Here is a 19,695-nt window from a genome sequence, read left to right on the forward strand (position 1 = left end):
CTTTTCTGCTTTTCAAACACAAACTCCTAAAGCATGTGTTTGTTTTTGAAAAAACAAAAAGCTAATAACCCTCACACCCTAGGAGTTTTCATCCAGGGAGTGGGGGTAATGTTTTTTCTTTGCAAATAAACTTGATGATCCGAGACAGGAAAAAATGTATGTCAGAACATCCTCCCTAAATAGGGCAGATGCTCGGAGGATCACTGATGGCCTGATGTCCATAGGGCTGTAAGTTTGAGTTTTCTGCCAGTGGAGCCAGTGGGACTCTGCTAGCAGAAACATGACAGTTCAAGAGAGTCAAATAGAGTAGAAGGACCATTAAATTGCTGGAGAGGGTACAACTCAAAGTGTGTGGCGGAGTACCCTGTCTGTAAAATTCTAAGTAACACTCATGGCCTCTAGAAAACGTTCAGAATCATAACAATACCAGAAGAGAACATCAACACAATAGAGATACAATATTAGAGAATACAACAAAGCAACAGAACACAGCAAAATAATTCCAACAGAATAGACACAAAATTACTGAAACAAAATAACAACAGAATAGCAGCACAAGCACAATTTCTCACAGTACCAATACAACAACATGCCATAATAACACATTATACCAATGTAATGACAAAGTAGCACATAACCCCACAATAAAAACACAACACATGAAATAACACACCACAGAGACAAACTACAACACAATACAACAAAAAACATAACACAATATTATTGTTGTGCTTCAATTTAGGGGTGTTTTATAGCTGTTTTTTCTGATGTCATATGTTTTGTGTTTTTTTATTGTTGTGTTGCTCTGTTGTTGAGTTGGTGTGCTGTATTTGTTGATTTTTCTTTGGTACTGTATTGTTTTGTGATTTTGTTGTAGAATTATTCTGGTGTGTGTTGTTGGTTGCCTTGCTATCTTAGTGTGTTATTGTGCTGATTTGTTCTATTTGGTTTTTGTTCTATTTTGTTGGTGTTTTAATGTGTGATTGTATTGCTGTTTTAAGATTGCTGGAGTGTATGTGTTATTGCAATGAGTTTTTTAGTGCTTTGTTATTGTGTTGTTCTTGTGTTGTATAGTTCGCTTATGTTGTTGTTGTATCTCAATTGCAGTCTGTCAGCTTAAACATTCTTGTAAAAAATGACCTACAATAATAACCAATTTCCATGAAACAGGCCCTTATTACAAGTTAGGACAGAAGAGGGCTCCTGAATGTAGGAATAAAAAGCAGAAAACCAGGGGAAAACAGGCACTCAAAATACAGTCAACAAAAGATGCTTCTCCTTGAAATTTAAAGCTGGTGTATCTCTCTAAATATTCACGATCATGAGTCAGGCCAGTTCAGTTTAAATGTTATTTTTCAATGTATATTCGTATAAATGTATCAATTCAAACACATATTGATACTTGTGAGCTCCCTATCAATAAACAAGAGGCAATAACTAAAGCAGCCACATACTCACAATGAGAATCAGTCATACCTACTCATGCTAAAAAGACACATACATACCAGGCATTAAAAACATTATTCAAAAATTCCATGCATATTATAATACGGAATCAATTAACAAATATCCAATAGTATCAGTTAACATAAACATACATAGAAAGTGACTGTCTAGGAGATGATACATATATTAGTATAGTCCATCTGTTAACAATGTAAGATGTTTCAGTAAACAGAGAAGGTGGACAAAACAGAAAAAGTACGCCCAAGCGTGTTTTGGTGAGAAAAACAAGCTTTAGTAGATTATGACACCTTCATCAGGGCACTGGGCGGAATACTTATTGGATGACTAAAGCCACCCAAGTTGGACACTTGCAGGATAAAGGGAACTCGCATCCGCTTCTTTCAGGGGTCTACTGGGTGAATGAATAGATACACTCTCCCTACTGGAAAGGTGATTCTTAAAGATGAGTGTTCCAAGGGAACCTGACACGGACAGTCAGATCAGATGGCCCGAAGGAGAATGGAAAGGGGCCTTTCTGGGTTAAAGCGTAAGTAAAATCATATTCACGCAGACAGCAGTAATAAATAGACTAGATATAAGGGTCAGAAGGGTAATGGTATATCTGTGTTCCCTCAGGCACAAGAAAGGAACATTCCAAAATAGGAATCCTTAGAGGTTTACCAAGATAGTGCTCCTAGACTCACGAGCGGCAGCATTCCGTCAAACTTCAGGCAAGGTATCACACAAGCACTATCATGGCAAACCTCTAAGGATCCCTATTTTGGAATGTTCCTTTCTTGGTCATTTCAATGGAAATGTGCTGTCTTTTAATGACAGTGGCTACCATACCATGCTTTAGTAATATATTTGTGAAAGTGTACTCTGAAATGCAAAATCAGCTACATACTGAACCATTACCACTCTCCTGCTAAATGGGCGTGGCACATTTGTGACACTTGTTCTGAGTGGGATGCTTGTGTTTTTCAGAATCCCTATGAGTTCAATGCCTACTAGGGCCACATGAGCTATTACAGCACTGGGAGCTTGATGTTAGATCTGTGTGATACCCTCAGCTACAGGAGTCAGACTCTGAGCAGCAGAATCTACTGAAGCACCTCTGGGGCACTGCAAAGGCCTCATTGCATGGATACTGAATGGGCGAGAAGTGTTCATGTGATTCCCTCAGCTGCAGGAGTCAGACTCTGAGCAGCAGAATCTACAGAAGCACCTCCTGGGCACTGCAAAGGCCTCATTGCACGGATACTGAATGGGCGAGCAGTGCGCATGCTCACTTTTGTACATGCAGAGTGCGCTATTTGGCCCTGGCTACTTGGCTCCAGCAATGGTTAAAGAAATTATGCCTATGCTGCCGGGTGCCTTCCGAAAGCAAGTCAGTCAAAGTAATCACTGCATTCAGCCTGACAGGTGGAGAGCAAACTATGGCAATTAGTAAAAGAATATAGACTTAGGGCAGAGTGCTGGAACTGAGAAAATTAATTTTTTGAGTGCTACAGAAAATGCACAGGTAACTTTAAAACATCTTCTTAGTGTTTCTAATGCACAATAATTCCTTATTAAAACTAAAAGTAGGAATAGTTATCCTTCTGAGATCCATGAAAGCCTGCCAGAATCTCATAAAACATTATGTTGCTCCCCAGAGCGAGATACTGAGAGTGGGTGTCCTAGAGTAACTTTTAAACACAGCACTGTACTAGAAATGGGGAAGCCAACAAATTACCAGGGAGAGCCAAGCCCAGAGTCTTTCTGGGCTCTAAGAGCCCAGGCATGAGCTGAACAATGGGAACATTTGGCATGGAAATCACACAACAAATATTATATAAAAATATGATAAAGTGTCTTCATAATTTTAAAAAGCACATTTCTTTGACGAGCATGTCACCTTAGTGCATCTGATTATATCATTGCATTGAGAGGCATTTACTAAAAGTGATTTTACACATGAACGTAGAAACATTAATGCCTCTACCCACCCCACTATGACGACAATACCATAGTGAGCTAAGCGGCAAGTTAGTTGGCATGAGCACCCTTTACGTGGTCTATTTTCTTATTGGACACGGAGCAACATTATAGTCCATTAGGTCAAACACAAGAGAGATTTTTGCACAGTACACATCCTCATGTATCTCAAGGTTTTCTCATATGCAGTAATGAAAAACTTAGGAGAAATGATAAAATGAAATAATTGCCTAGAATCACATAATTTGATCAAGTGACCAAGTCAGGATTGATTCCAAGTTTCTGGTCTCACACTATAATTCAGCCACTACATTGGTATCCCTGTCTTGCTCCTGTTTCACATCATAATTAAATGGTTTATCTTTCATTCATGGTACATGAGGATAGATCATTGGATAGCAGCAGAAGCCACAAGATTGCTCAGCACATTTCCTCAAGGGCTCAAGAGGAAAATGAGCTGAAGCAGAGTCTAACATCTGGCTCAAGCCTTCAGTGGCTCACCTACCTCTATACTTTATTCTGGGTATTCTGTGCCTGAAATAAGCGGAGACGCTGTTGCCAGAATGATACCTGTTTTGTATGTGAGGGTATCTCAGCTTGCACAGCTGATGACCATCTTGAAACCGTGCTGCATGTACAGTGAACTTATCTCCCATATGCCTCACATTGTGTGTGCTTACACACCATCATGGACTGTAGCTGCAGATGCTGTCCATGCTCTTTACATGTGAGGGAAGCTTTACCTTGTTTCTGACCAGATAGGTATGTATGCTATGGGTGTGGGGTAAGAGTGTATGTACTCCTGCCTACCACTTTACCTGTTTTGTGTGTGGAAATCTTACGATGCTTGTGAGTCAAGTATACACTCAGTGTTGTTCCTTACACGTCTACCAAATCTGAAATCTTGCTTGTTCATTGTATCTAAGGGAGGCAGTAAATGATGCTGTCCAGTGCCACTCATGTTCCAAGCCTTCAAAGGAAGCTTGCAGTGGCCCTGCAATAAAGCACTTATTCCATGTCTTTGAAGGAAGACTGCACTGGCTAACCCTGTGGTACCACACTTTGTCCATGTCATTGAAGCATGCTTTCACTGGCCCTGAAGTACCACATTTGTTCCATATGTTTGATGGAAACTTGTGCTGGTCCAACAGTACCACAATTTTGTCAGTGTCTATCAAGGAAACTTATGATGCTCTTCACCAGTGCTGTATGTCTTATGCGTATGAGCCAAGGACACCCTGCTGTCATGCACTCTGTGCTCTATCTTTTCGGCTGACAAAATTTTTTTTTAGCTGTCTCACCAGCCTCATATTTTTGTAAAAATAATACATAGTCTTGCTTAAAGAAATTGACTTTAGGTAAGCCCATTTCAATTATTCATCAGACAGAGTGTCATTCACATATTAGTTCAGCTCTTCAGAACATCATACATACAAGTGGGCAGTGTATTAGCCCCTCCAGCCATTAGCTTTGTTGCCAATGTTTGGCTCTTCCTAGTAGACAACCACTGGTCTTTAGGATATCAGGCACACTAAGTAACAGTATTTTGCCAACTTACATTTTTTACTCTGCATCCAGAGAAGTCCAACCAAAGGAGATATTTCCTTTAAATGGATCGCCAGCAGCTCATGCACATGCAGACTAGTGGTACTTGAGCAAAGAAAGTTCCATCAGCTGGCTGCCATTGCTTAAGGATTGCAAACTTATTATGAAGAGCACCAGGTGTCCCTCGTGCAAGCTTCAAAACAATGCCACCATCTTGAAACAGTGGTCTGCACTCTGCATACATTTCTTTTTACTATTCCAAGATGGCAGGCCAGTGTGAAGCTTTACTTTTACATTTTGTATTGAATCAAATGCCTTCTACATTTAATTACCATCTTGTATGTTTTTCTCTATTTTAGCATGTGCGTGTACTACAATGAAAACAACCACCTTGCTTTTTAGAAGGCAAGTGGGACGTTTTTTGACACCAAGACTCTTCCCTGCAAAAATCCCCCAAGATTAGATTCACATAGTCTGCAGTGCTGGTCCAATTGTGGCTAATAGGAAATTAGATAGCCTCAGTGGACATTCAGGCTTCACTGTCACTTACCTCATCAGCTTTGAATTGTATTAGTGGCCCGATTCACCGATACTCAACGTCTGCTTCATATGCCACCATCTATCCAAACTCTGCACCTTCATAATGAGTGATGTGCCTGTGTGTGAGCAGTGAACTTGTGTGATAGGTACCATGTTTAATGAGTGAATTGTGAGGGATGTGCCTGTGAGAATGCAGAATTAACATTGTATTTTCTGACTTTGAGGTAAGTGGTCTGCAGGTTGAAAGTTGTGCCTGTCTGAGTGCAGAGCACGGCATATGCCTGTGTGAGTGCTGCATGTATCCATATGAGGGTAGCAGTGTGAATTTGGTGAATCTGCATGTTGTGTCCTTGTGTGATGCATTTTACAAGGGGCAAACCTATTGACTTTGTTAATGTTTTTCATGGCTATGGCTTGGACTTGTAGAAATACAGTGCAGAGAGTGCAAATTTGTGTGTGCCCTGGGCAGCGGACAGACTGAGATGTTACTCTACTGACGGGTCCTCACAACTTTTCTTGCTCCTTGGGCCCATAGCAATCTAGCTATGTCACTGTTCTATTTAGAGCAGAGTGCTTTGATTTAAACATATATTATCAACCTGATTGCAAGTATTGGTGGCATTTATCACACATTTATTACAGATGATACATAATGATGCCATGGGGTATGTTATTTACAAAGTGCAATGAATACCACCTATTCCAAGTTGTTGGAGAATAACATGTTGGGGAATAACATGCGGATTTTGGTGTTTAACACGTCACAATTCGCATAACACAGTAAATGCCATATGGTTTTTCTCTGTTAAATTTTGACAGGTTTGACCTCCTGAAATATAACAATGGTTGAGGTATTCAATGCATCTGATAATCAACAGCTGCTTTAAATACTTAACTCATTATTCCAACCCGTGCATAAATAGGGGTTTGCACACGAGATGGAATTTAATGTGAAATTCGTAATCAAGCCTTAAGCGTCTATACATTTCATTCAGTTCCCACAGTGGATAAGCACATTTTAATCAGTTCCCAAAGTATCTTTATTTATTTGCTGTTGTAAAATGAAAGCCCATTGGTTCATGCTAACAGTAATGGTATTTGAGTTTTGGTAGAATGATCTTGTTGCTTGGAGCTGCAATTACTGTGAAATGTTTCTTTACTTTGTTTAGACCCTAGAGCAAGATCAAAGCATACTCTGTGATTTCTAGAACAGGTTTTAAAGGACAGCTTCTTAACTATATGCTTATTATAGGTTGATTTATCGCTTAATGTAGCCTTAAATGTCAGCTGGTGAGTTGATTGACAGTTTATGCCCACAGGCGAAGGGAAGGCATGCTCGAGTATGTTTTAAAGATACCTATCCTTCTTCCAGCTGTCATTTTCACAGCGTCGAAGTTTCTGGTTGACCTGAAACTAATGCATCCTGGTTGCTTTCTCTAGTAGCCAAAAAGAAAATGTTCAAGGAAACAGTTGGGGTCCTCACTTTATGACTAATGGAGAGCTGTCAAGATCCTATTCCAATATTTCTTTATCGGTAGTGGCCGGTGGAGGGAGTACCGTGGGGAGGTCGGGCAGGGTGGGGGGTAGTAAACTCCGGCTGATGGCCGACTGGAGTAATGTATCAAAATAAATAAATAAAACAAATGTCATTGGTCGCGCTGAAACGCATTTGGCGTTTCAGAGCACGCGACGAAATTCGTTTTGTTTATTTATTTGTTTACATTACTCTGGTCGGCCGTGACGCAGCGGCGAGGTAAACAATGCCCCTCATTACGGCCCATTTACAATGTGACGTATCTAGGGAGCTGCGTCACGTTGTAAAGCCCTGCGTGACATTGTACCTGTGTCAGGTATAATGCATGCAGAATGAGCGTTACCAACCAAAAAGCCGTGTAGAACTGATTCCGTAAAAATTACATTTCACTGCATCACTCTACGCCAGAGGTCTTCAAACTTTTTTACTCTGAGCCCCCCCTAAGCAAAATGTTTTGAGGTCGGGCCCCCCTCCAAAACTTTATGACAAGGATTGGGGGAGCGGGAGGGACATGGCTGCGTGCAGGAAGCGAGGCTTATGAGATGATTCAGGAATACTTTTTTTATAGCTTATGAATTGCACCAAATATGAGACTTATAAAACAGCAAATGCATCAAACAAAAACAGATATCCCAAACAAACTTCTCCCCATAATTGGGGTGTTGTGAGCCCCTCACACTCTTTGACCGCAATGCAACTATACCTGCTGCACTAATGATAACTGCAGTCCTGAGTAGCAGGCTATCTCCTTTGCCTTTTTTACCTCTTCCCCTCCATGATGGAGCATCACCTCTGTCCTAATGCTTGAAAGGACAATAAGCGCTGATGCCCCTTTTTTTAAAGGTAGACAGTCATAATTGTGATTAGTGGGCCCCCCAAATCCCTGGGCCCCTGTCCCGCTGCAACTGCTCCTTTATGATAACCAGTAGTGGCCACTTACACACTTGGCAGCAGCGCCAGCTTCACTAATAAATGTCTCTTCAAAAAAGGAAAAACACTTATATTGTCCCCTTCTTTGGGGTATCTCTCTGAAGAAGCGGTCTCTGGCCATTAGTAAACACAAAAATGAGTCAGCATACAGTGCTTCCTATTCTGCGCCTTCTCTTTGACAATATCTATGAATCTCGCTCCTTTCCTCTGTCTTCTAGACCATTACTGTGAGGCCCCAGGGATCGAGAGGATTAGGGCTCTGCATCTGAATGCAACCCTGCTGGCCTTCTACCGGCCACTACATGGACTCCGCTTTCACACAAAAACTGCCCTGAATGGTTAATACTGACTTTGAGATGCCTCTGCCTGAAATCGAAGTGTGGGTGGTAGTGCAGAAAGTTGAAAAAGAAAACATGGAATTATGAGTTTCTGCAGCAGCAGCGGAGTTTTCCACATAATTATCAGTTTACTGCATTTGCTACATAATCTGCAGATTTCAACAAAAAACGGAACAAAAGTTACTTAAAGAGTGACAAAGTGCTCCGGAGCAGTGGAAGGCCCTTTGCAAAGATTGACTGGTAATCTTGTAGTTGCTTACTGCTGTATTTGGGAGCTACACTGGTACTATTGAGGTGAAATATTTCCCCTGACAGCATTACCGTGAGTTAAAATGACAAAATAATGAAGTAATGCTAACCACAGAATGTGGCACATTGTGCCGCACAATTTACCTTTTCTTGCTGCATAATTTAGTCAAACCTGCCGCATAATGTTGTCCTCTTCTGCTGAATACTTCCAGTGGATCTGCTTAAAGATTTATGGTGGCAAAGATCTATTCTTTTTAAGATGTAATGTAAAGGAGTTATCAGCTGGGATCTGGAATAGCGGAGACACTTACAAAAATGTCTGCATTATATACAGTTTGATTACTTATTACTAAAAAGTATGTTTTGTAAGAACTTGTTTTATCCCAATCACTGCATCATTTTGCAGCAGCCTAGTTTAGAGTATGTAAATACTGTTTTATAATAATGACTTACAAATCCACAGTGCTTTCTGCCACAGGCTGGGACCTCCTAGCACTATAAACAGGGCCATTGGAATTATGCGGCAGGAGAAGACCAAATTATGCAGCATGGCTGACTAAATTCTGCAGCAAGCACAGTCAAATTATGCTGCATATTTTGTGATAGCATTACTGCACTATTTTGCTATTTTTACACTTGTTAACATTGTCCTGGCCTTTATTGCCCGTCATAAGTACCACAATAACACCTACATATAGCAATAAGCAACAGAAAGGTGACCAGTCAATCTTTAGAAAGGGCCTTCCACTGTGAGGTAACTTGTTGCTGCATTTTCTAATCTGCAAATTATGCAGCAGACAATGGATTATGTGGCAAATGTGGGAAAACCATAACTATGCACTGTGAGTGCAGGGTGAGCATGTAAGTGAAGGGTGAGAATGAGGAGTGAGTTGTCTGAATGCAGGGTGAATTCCCAGACACTTGAAGTTAATCAGCATGTTATTGACGGGCGTAGGATTTCAGATATAAGTTAAACTATTGCTATTATGGAATTAATCAGTGAATCGAGGGTGAAGGAAATAAATAATGTGCTGATCCTGCAACAAACTTCCAGTCTTATGATTAGGGTTGCAAGCTCATTATTCTGATGTTGCAGAAGGTACAAAAATAAACAGTCTCCTAAAGCCCTATTTTCAGCACTTATCTGTGCGTACTTCGAAAAGCAAATATAAAGCACTTTTAAATGTGTTCTAGGGCTGCCTGAATGTTTCATGACTGAAAATAAAAGGAACAGACAAAGTCAAATTACAAATGAATACATACTTTTTTATTTAAGACCCTATTTAGTGTCAAAGCAAGGTGTTTGCAGGCTCTTTAAACATACATGGCTGGCATTTTTTCTATTGGTAACCCTTTTTATATTCCTTTTCATGAAATGCATTTTCACGCTACAGCAGTAGATTTACAGTAAAAATGTAAGGAATAGGCAGAGTCAGGGCCCACGGGTTACTGGAAATAGAAAAAAAACTAAGCCTTCGTAACCAGTTTCCAAAGGTATGCAAATGGTCTTTAAAGAAAAAACTCGGGCATGCTGGAGTCTTAATAAGACTCCAGACACTGCCCAGCCGAGCCCCAAGCAGCACACCCACTGACCTCTGGCCCCAGGGCACTCTGAGGGCTTCGGAGTAAATGAAGACAGCCTGGAAATGCAGCAAATAAACATTGCTGCACTTCCAGGCGTCTTCATTTACATGTGCTTGCAGAGGCCTTTGCGCCACCCTGGGAACCCATCCACGCCCCCACAGGGGGGCGCGCCCCACAGTTTGAAGACCTGTGCTCTACGCCTTCACTGCGTCAAAATCCCTACTCCTGCTCTGACCAGGCGTAAGGAATGACGCAGGGCTTTTTAAATGGAACTTACCTATCTAGTGTGGCGCATTGCTGAAGTTGCGTCACTTTCATGAGCAACTCCAGCAATGCGTCACTTTTGGGTCAACAGATGCGTCAGAATTTCTGATGCATCTGTCAATCCTTGCGCCATGGTGCGCCGTATTGTAAATGGTGATGCAAGGGTTTCGCATGGAGTTGCAGGGAAACTGACGCATCTGTACAGATGTATCAGTTTCTTGTAAATCTGCCCCCACGTTGATAGTTTTCTGGAAATAACTCATGGCGCAGATTTATATTCTGTTTACTAGGACTTGAGAAAATAATCCAGTTGAACAGTGTGATGATAACCTGATTCACAAACAGTTTGAATTGAGAAACTGTGATTTACTTATGTAGTGCTTCTGATATACATCTGGCTTACTCCTAAAACTCAGGTGTAAGCCAGGAGAACTACAAGGGTAAGTCAAACGGAATCATGGCAAAATCTTGGTGAAATTAAGTGATAGAATCAACTAAATAATGAAAATGCATTCGGTTGTGTGCAATGTTATGAAATGCATTCGGTTGTGTGCAATGTTATGTGACTAATTGCCATAAAAACTGAAAACAAAAAATTACCTACTTCCCTTTTGTATACATCTTAGTAGAAAGGGTGAGGCAGCACACACAATATCAACCCGTCATACATCGGGGTAGCTATTGGCAAGTAGTTCCAACTACGTAGTTTCAAACTGGGCAGGAGACAGCGAACAAAGGGCGCTGTGACAAAAATATACCTTCGCCAGAAACCGCGATTGATGCTTGCCAGCAAGTGCAAAGCAAACACACACCCAAAAACAAGTTATGTTTCAATAACATTAAAGAGAACAGAATATTTAACACTGCATGCATATAGAGTTAAATGTATATGCTTTGGTGGACGTTTCCATAGTTAAAACTGAGGTGGTGTAACAGGGCACGTATACAAAGTCAAAAAAAAATTGTTGTGATACATGCCTACACATAGCTGCCAAGTTTCCCAGGTCCGTATGTGATGTGCTGCTCCAGTCCAGGTTTTTTCTTTTGAAGTCAGGAACTTCTTGTCGTGTTTTATAATGGAATATAAAAACCAGACTACAAGTCCCAGAATTCAAAGAAAAAAAACCTGAACTGGAGTAATACATCTCGCATGGGCTTGGGAAACGTTGCATGGCTGCAGACATCGTTAAAAAGAACATGTTATGGTCATGAATACATAGTTAAACATACATATCATGTAACCGATGACCCCACAGCACCCAGCTCATAAATATACCTTGGTCAATAGATGCAAAACGCTCCACATTCGCTCAGGGTTTGTAGAGCTGAAGCACAACATTGCACAGGCGTGGAAAAATACAGAACTGACAATGTCCGGGGGGGTTGGGCGAAAGCAATGGATTTTTGCATGACGCTAGAAATCCCAATATATCAATGTCGTGGGTGCCCCCAAAAACATACTAAAATCTGGGGTGGATAGATGGGGTTCAGAGGAATAGCTGGAGAGATGGGGGGAGTTGGATACTTGGTATGGAATGGGTCTGCCTGCCTTAATCACTGGAGGTGGAGGAGGCCATGAGTTTATACCTGTAGGAAACGGTTGTGCATTTTGGTTGATTATGTGAAGTGATAGATATGTCCTGTTTTGTTAAAAATCAATACCATTGTTTCATAAAGACAAAAAAAAATACAAAGATAAAATCATGTGTTCTGGTGCATGAGCACACAGTGAATATTAATATGTTCTGGTGAATGCATACATAGTAGAACTTATGTGTAATAGTGCACTCATACTTATTTAGATTGAATGTGTTCTGGTGCGAGCATACATAGTAAAAAATAAATTTGCCATAGGGCATGCATACATTTTTTAAATGGATATGTAATGAAACAGCGGGTGCTCAATAGAAGTGAGTGCTAGAAATATTGAAAAGCAAGGACCAGGGCATCATATAATGGTGAAACGGTGATATACACGTTGCTGCTTTAATCCCCTGATGTCTATTTTGCAACAATGTGTGGAAATGTAATTACTCATTTCAAATACTCTGCTATTAGAGGCGTTTGCCATGGAGGACGCTCATTTGGTGTTCTGCTATTCTGGCAAACCTTTTTATTGGGGTATTTAGATAAACATTTTTGTCCAAGATGAGGGTCAGGGATTTTGAACATTCAAATATGGTAGGTTTGTAGTAGAGCAGAATCAGTGGCGGCTGGAACAGGTAAGAGAGGTGAGGCGGGGCTGAGTGAGGGGCAAGTCGACAGAAGACGTGATAGGTAAAATAAAATTTAAAAAACACTTACCTTACGCTTAACGCATCGCCAACTTGGCGATGCAGCGAACCCAAGGTAAGTGGTTTTAAAAAAATATATATATATATTTAACCTATCCTGTCCTCTTTTGACTTCCCCCCCACCCCTCCCTGCCCCAGCTCACCACTCCTACCTGTGCCTGCCGCCACTGCCAGACTTAGTAAATTTAGACAAAAATGTACCGGTGAGATCAGAAGGAAATCCATTTTGTGCTTGTTCAGTTTGAGATGTGGAAAAAATGTCCAAGCCTGAAAGCCCCGAGAATATACTCATGGTACACAATGGGGCGGAGAGGGCGGGGGCGGCAACATTTTCAAATCAACCTCTACAACAATGAAGGGACAAAACGAAGTCAGAGACACCACCCTGGACAAACCTGGCAGCCTTATTTGCAGGTCTACCGTCATCTATTCACCGTTTGTGCTGAAAAGAGTAGATTTCCTGATGCCTTCGTATGTTCTGGACACAGATCAAAAACAAAATCAATGCTAACTTTGTGCTAGGTTCAATCAGGGACAGAATTGATTATATTCCAAGCTGTTTTGGCTGAAGAAAAAAAATGCCATTTATGAATTTGTGGACTACTGTTCCCAAAAGCCTTAACACACCATGTGCTCTGATTGATCACAGATAAAACTCTTGCGATCTAATCTTGTTTCAGAAAACTATGAATATCTTGACAAAATTACCGCATTTTTGGAAAACAGTGGTTCTGCTTTGTTTCTACCCCTGACGCGTGCATCAACCACTTTATCACGAGCTTTCAGATAAAAAAAGAGTTTCGATGTGGATCTTCCTGTTAAAACAAAACCTGGTAGTCATAGTCCAGGAACCAGTTGCCTCAGTTTCTGCTCTGTGTGCGTTCCACGTTGTTTAGTTACAGGCATTCCTAGTGTTTTGCCGTCAGCTGACCCTCCAGGCAGCAGCAGAAGCTGACGTTGTTTTATGTGCCCAGCACAGCACCTGCAGCCCACAGGGCTACTTTGAAGTGATGTCGATGAGCGTCAAAGAAACAAGCACGGAACATTTTTCTTTAAGGCACTTTGTGAAATCCGCAACCGATGCGTTCAGTATCATTTTTTACTCTAAGACAAAAAAGCGTGTTTTGGAATATTAACAACGCAGAAAAACGAGGAGGCTTAAATAATGTATATTTGTTTAAAACTGTAAAGTAGTATTCTAGTCAACATCTAGGCTTTTCACTTAACTGAAAAGAAAGAATAAAGCTATACTGCAAGGTGTTTTCTTACATGTCAACAAGGTTATTGGGATAGCAACCATCGTAGTCCTTTCTAGGTGGAAGCCTGCCCGACAGCACAGGAAGGATGCGATAGACATGTTGGGGACTTGACAAAGCTGACCTAGTAATGCATTCCGCCCATTGCTTATCATTGGCTTTGCCTTTGACATCTGCATTTGCTTACTTTCTATTGGCTGGCTATATTTGTACTAGGCCATACAGCTTGCATGTTCCTTCCATGGAGCATAGCTTGTGGTGGCGTAACAATAGTCCCAGGGCCGGACTGCCTACCAGGCTTTTTGGCATGCTGCCGAGCTGGGGGCTGATGTCACTGCGGTGGGGGCTAATTTCGTTGATGGAGACCTGTGTGTGCTTCGAAATAAACAAAGCAAAACGAATTTTGTTCATCACACGAAGGTCCCCAACAACTAAATCAGCCCCCAGCTCGGCAGCAGGCCAAAACGCCCGATAGGCAGTCCGGCCCTGAATAGTCCCCGCAGCCCCCGCGGTGCAGGGGGCCTTCATCGGCACTGTGCACAGGTGGCGGGCTTGAATGAACCACAGGAGTGTGAGAAAGCAATAGTTGTGATGCAGGGACACAGGGTGGAGGGAGGATGCCAGCGAGGCGTACAAGGGAGAGAGATAAAACACACATACTCATCATATCAAGTGAATCACAAAGAAGAACACATAGATAAAACAAGCACTCAAGGAAGGACACAAAGAGGCAGTCAGAGAGTTAGTAAACAAGCTTGATGCAAAAAACTTGAGGAACCCCCCCCCCTACAAATTGCACGGAGGGGGCCGGCACACTCTAGATCCATTCAAGCCCACAGCCCATGCACAGTGCCAATTGGGGCCCCATGGAGCTCCCGGTCCCCCGCACCACGGGGGCTGTGAGGACTATCGTTACGCCACTGCAAGCTATGCTCCATGCGACGAACAAACGCAAGCTGGACAATCCCCTCCCCACCCTCAGCTATCTGTATTCATCTATTTAGACTTCATTTTCTCCCAGCCTTCCTGCTATAACCCTTTCCCCAACGCATTTTGCCATAAAAATGTTGATTTAAAGAATGCGTTCCTGCACTACTTTTTTGCAAGTTGTTTTTATTCAGCTTCTGGACCCCCCACAAAAAAGTATCTCAATCCACCAAGAAGTTTATGAGGATTTATTTTGTTTTGATGGGAAGTTATGCCTGTACGAGTCTTGTTGGGGTTAATGGGAGATCATTGTCTACCTATACGCTCTCCTTGCAAAAGGTCAGCATTAAACTCCACCGAGCAGCAATCCTTTTTGAAGACTGATAGAGGAATAAAGATTACTCTCCCCTGGAGCCAACACCAGCCCCTCCCAGGATCCAATTTACGATGCTGTAACATAACCCTCAAAACAGACTACTGGGGAAGAAGAACAGGTCGGAACAACAGGCATGCAGGGAGGAGAAGCACACACATTCTGTGGTAGTGCTAAACATGCATCATCCACGTCCATGCAGCTTCTATTCCCTCCCACCAGCCCTCCTTCAATGTTGCTTCTTTTCCCTTCCACCTCCCTTGTCCAACAATGTAAGAAAATCATCTCATCTAAGACAGTTAATAGGTTCGTCCTTGTGGCACAGAATAGGCATAACGTCTAATGTATCCCTCTCCTAGAAAAGGCAGTTCTCATATGTGTTATGTTTAGACGCCATCTCACTCAGAGGTGGGAAAAAGGGGAAACATTTTTTTTAATATAACCCTCTCCCACTCTAGTAGTGGCATGCTTTATCATTGAGTTCACCCTGTTCCAGGGTGCTCTTTGAATATTTCTGCCTCGGGGTGGTCTGACCATTAGATACAATTCTTCATCCAACCCCAAGGTATCCATTTATTGATGGGAAGAATGGGAGGGATTAAACACAAGAGAGGTTAGATAATAGCCCCCTGAAAGGTCAAATTTACCCACCACTAGGGTACATCCATAAAGGCAAGTACACCACAGTTACTGCATGCACAAACATTAAGTATGCATGTAACGTGTTATCTGCATAGGACACAATACTGTATGATTGGGGGAGTAATAATAGAATTCCGCCCTGACGATTGTTCAGGACCCTTTGAGGCCAATCGTGTACTGCAGAAACATGCTAGCATTCTAATAGGGTCATAGGACCACAATATCCTGAATGCCCCTCTATAGTTTTTATTCTCTCCCATCCTCAGTGCTTAGTTTGTAAAATAATAAGTGCCAGGGCCCTGACCAGGAGGCCACTGCAGCTAGCACCACCCATCACCACTGTCATCGCTAGCAAAACAACTACTAATCATCTCTCTCACCTGCAAGTGCTAAAGTTCAGAATATTCCAGGTCCCCAGTGCTAAAGGAATGACTGGAGAGGCACATATTAGTAATTTTTATGTATATTGTATCCATAAACAACCGCTGTTCTGCTCATCTCTAAATTAGATGAGCAGCGCAACCATGTGGCAGACTGTCATAAGTGCAGTGTTGACAATTAAGTGCTGAGCACTGGAAACCAATTAAGTGCTGGTGCTGAGCACCGTAAGCCACCGGCTCACATTAAGCACTGCCCATTCTCCCCGTCAATAAAGGGATACCTTGGGGTTGGAATTATTTGACAAATTAAGCACTGAACATACACAATTTTCATGTAGACACATATGTAATGTCCTCTCCCATAATCCTCATTGAGACTCTCTCGCTATACTCACTCCACTCTCTCAATACAAAATCGGTGATGTATGACTGCATTTTCTATGACAGCTTTTAGCTACTGTCCATTACTAAATATTTCCATCCTAAATTATAGTCATTGCTGTAAAAAGTTGGATTTAAAGTGAGGACTTTTCAAATTCTGATTTGAAGAATCAGGATTTCAGAATTTTTCATTCAAACGTCCTAGTATGTTAAAAGTTCAATAGTTAGGTGTAGGAACATTTGTGTTACCATGGAATGATGGGATGTGAAGGGGAAATTGGCAATGTGGGGAAACCCCACAATGTGATAACTTGTGGATATTTCTGCCATACTTACTCTGCTGATTGTCGGTACTACTGACAAAATACAGGAGTTACTGTAAGGTTGTTGGAGTACACGTGTAAATCAACGAGTTACATACATTCTGAATCCCAAAAAAACGCAGAATTCCATTTAATTCATAGGGGCAAATCTCTGATATTTAGATATCCACTGTTTGGTGCAGGGAGTTGGAAGTTAATTTAATGCATATGCCTGGTTATTTTTGGACATTCCATTCCACTGAGTTTAAAGAGGTAGAACACTCTGAATGAAAGCAATGGTACTTGAATCAGGACTACCGCTCTAGAAATATGGTTCCCTCTTTTGTCCCTTAGTGAAAGACCTTCTTGGAGAACAGTTTTGCTGAGTCACCTTAAATGAAATAATCAATGTATGCAATTGCCTCCATAAATCCCTATATTACCTGGTATAGTGCAGTTCTCGCAATTTGTATAATATCTTGTTCCCTCCAAATATGGTTTCTTACATGTGCTTTCTTTAAAGTACTCTACCGACCCAGCTAAGGGGTCAGCATCATAAAGAGAAAAAATGTCAAATGTATTGTCAAATTTTGTGTGTATTTTCAAATTTTCGAAAGTACTATTAGTACAGACCAAGTTAAAGGAATTTCTTCACAGAAAGCGTTCTGAGGATTGCCAACAGTGTATGGCTCCCAAATCTGCTATATAGTTAAAGGACTATTTGACCATAGTGGCCCATTTTCATATTGTGCAGGGGGGGCATACATTTTGCGTTATGCCACTGTCTGGGATTGTCCTGAAAGCTTAATGATGGGGCCCATAGAAAGGTAAAAATGTAAATAAAAATGTAAATCCAGTATTTGTAAAGCACACAGCTACCCGTAGGCATCCCGGCGCTGGGGGCCGTCAGGAAGATTAAGCACGCTATTGCCCAGAGTCACATGGTGTTGGGCTGACCTGCCGCCAGCGCGGGGATCGAACCGTGATCCCCAGCGTCCGGCGTCAGTCGCCCTGGCCGCTGCGCCACACCTCTTCACTAAGGTAGAGGACCTGGGCCAGAGCCCACTATGCCATGCTTTAAAAACATCTCTGCTGGTGACCCCTGAATGACTTCCATGTTGCAGAGTATTGGACACATAACCATGTGATTTTAAGCTGCTTTGCTTTGACAGTGATTGTCGGATGCAAGTCTCAGCTTTCTTCCAATTTAGATAATAAAACTTTCCCTTGAGTGAACCCTGTATATTTGTTCCCCCTCAAGCTGTTTTTGGATTTTTGCAGATAGTTTTGTAACTCTCTGACAACAGTTAAAAGGTTTAGCTAGTTCGGGCATTTTTCCCTGCCAGAGGGAGAAGGTGTTGCACATACCACAGTTTTCTCATGTTAATGTTCAGCTTAGAAACATGCAGGTCTGAAATAATCGGGACTGGAGGAATGAGCCCTCAGAGGATCACACAGTCACTCCCCAAAGCCACAGCTTTTGCTAAAGCTCTACCAGAATATGATATTCCATCCCTCGAGGAGGGATGCTGTGAGTTGACGACACCAGTATAGTAGCTTCTCACAGGGGCGTAACACAGGCCCCCGCATCACCCACAGTGCGGGGGGCCCCCAAGCTCCAGGGGGCCCCCTCAGCACTGCACTTCGGCCGGGGAGCTCCTGATAGAGTCCGGAGGGGGCCCCTCCACGTACCTTGCAGGGGGGCCCCCTCAATTACCGTTTCGCCACTGGCTTCTCATGGGTCTCTAAAGTCCCACGTAAGGGGTCAGCCTTACATGAGGTCGAAAAAATCAGCAAACTTATTTACTTATGACATTGTAAAAGGCCCCACTGAGGAAAGGACCACCTTGCTGAGAAAATACCGTACCGATTTAATCTCAGAGCACCTACCCTGAGAATGGTAGCTACCTCTTGTGATGTCTATGGTACCTAGTCTCGGATGACCCTCTCGATCTAGTGGTCCATCAAATAGCACATATTGAACATTTTAACAATTCCCCAAAAATGTAATTCTCTTTTATAATGGAGACAGTTCCTCAGTGTTTTTTTGTTAGTGACAGGGTACTACGGTGAAGTTATATTTATGTATTTCGATCAATAGCATGATCATGCACATATAAAAAGAAACACAGCACAAATTAATAGATCTCAGTGCATAAATACATCAAAGGTATATACTGATAGTAAAAAGAATTGAACATCAAAACATCAGGCATGATTCTAAAAGATAGTATTACAGGATATGACACTAGATCAAAGTTTTAAAAGATTATAAAAGAGAATAAAATCAGTTATATAATGAAGGGAGCTGAAGCATTTAGCTTACGACACTAGGCTCACAATATGGACCCTCACTATAATTTCCCCCTACTTCAATAGTGGGGGTTTGTATGGCCGCTTTGGACCTCAACCACCAGGCATAGAGGAGATATCTGGATACAGTAAAAACAAGCCATTTAGACGTATCAGAACTAAAAACACGCAAGGCATCTGAGGGGTGGTGGAATGACAGCACCCGACATGCAGGGATAATCCCTTTTTTCCTCAGTCTAGCATATGCAGGACAGAAGAAAACAAAATGTTCGATAGTTTCAATAGTAGAGTTGCATGACGGGCATATAGGAGTAGTGGTAGAGTTTGCCCACCTGCTTCTCATAGCATTTAGAGGTAAAGTGCCAAATCTGAACTGTATATAAAGTGCTCGTGCTTGTGGTAGCTCAAAATCATCCA

The 19,695-nt window shown here is 41.9% G+C and overlaps 1 protein-coding gene across 2 annotated transcripts in view; it reads left to right on the top strand.

Moving 5' to 3' along the window:
- Window positions 1-19,695, top strand: part of AHNAK2 (AHNAK nucleoprotein 2) — a 407,486-nt gene that overhangs the window by 116,930 nt on the left and 270,861 nt on the right. The gene's annotated exons all lie outside the window — the stretch shown is intronic.

Source organism: Triturus cristatus, chromosome 9, assembly GCF_964204655.1.
Source record: "Triturus cristatus chromosome 9, aTriCri1.1, whole genome shotgun sequence".
NCBI classification, from domain to species: Eukaryota; Metazoa; Chordata; class Amphibia; order Caudata; family Salamandridae; genus Triturus; species Triturus cristatus.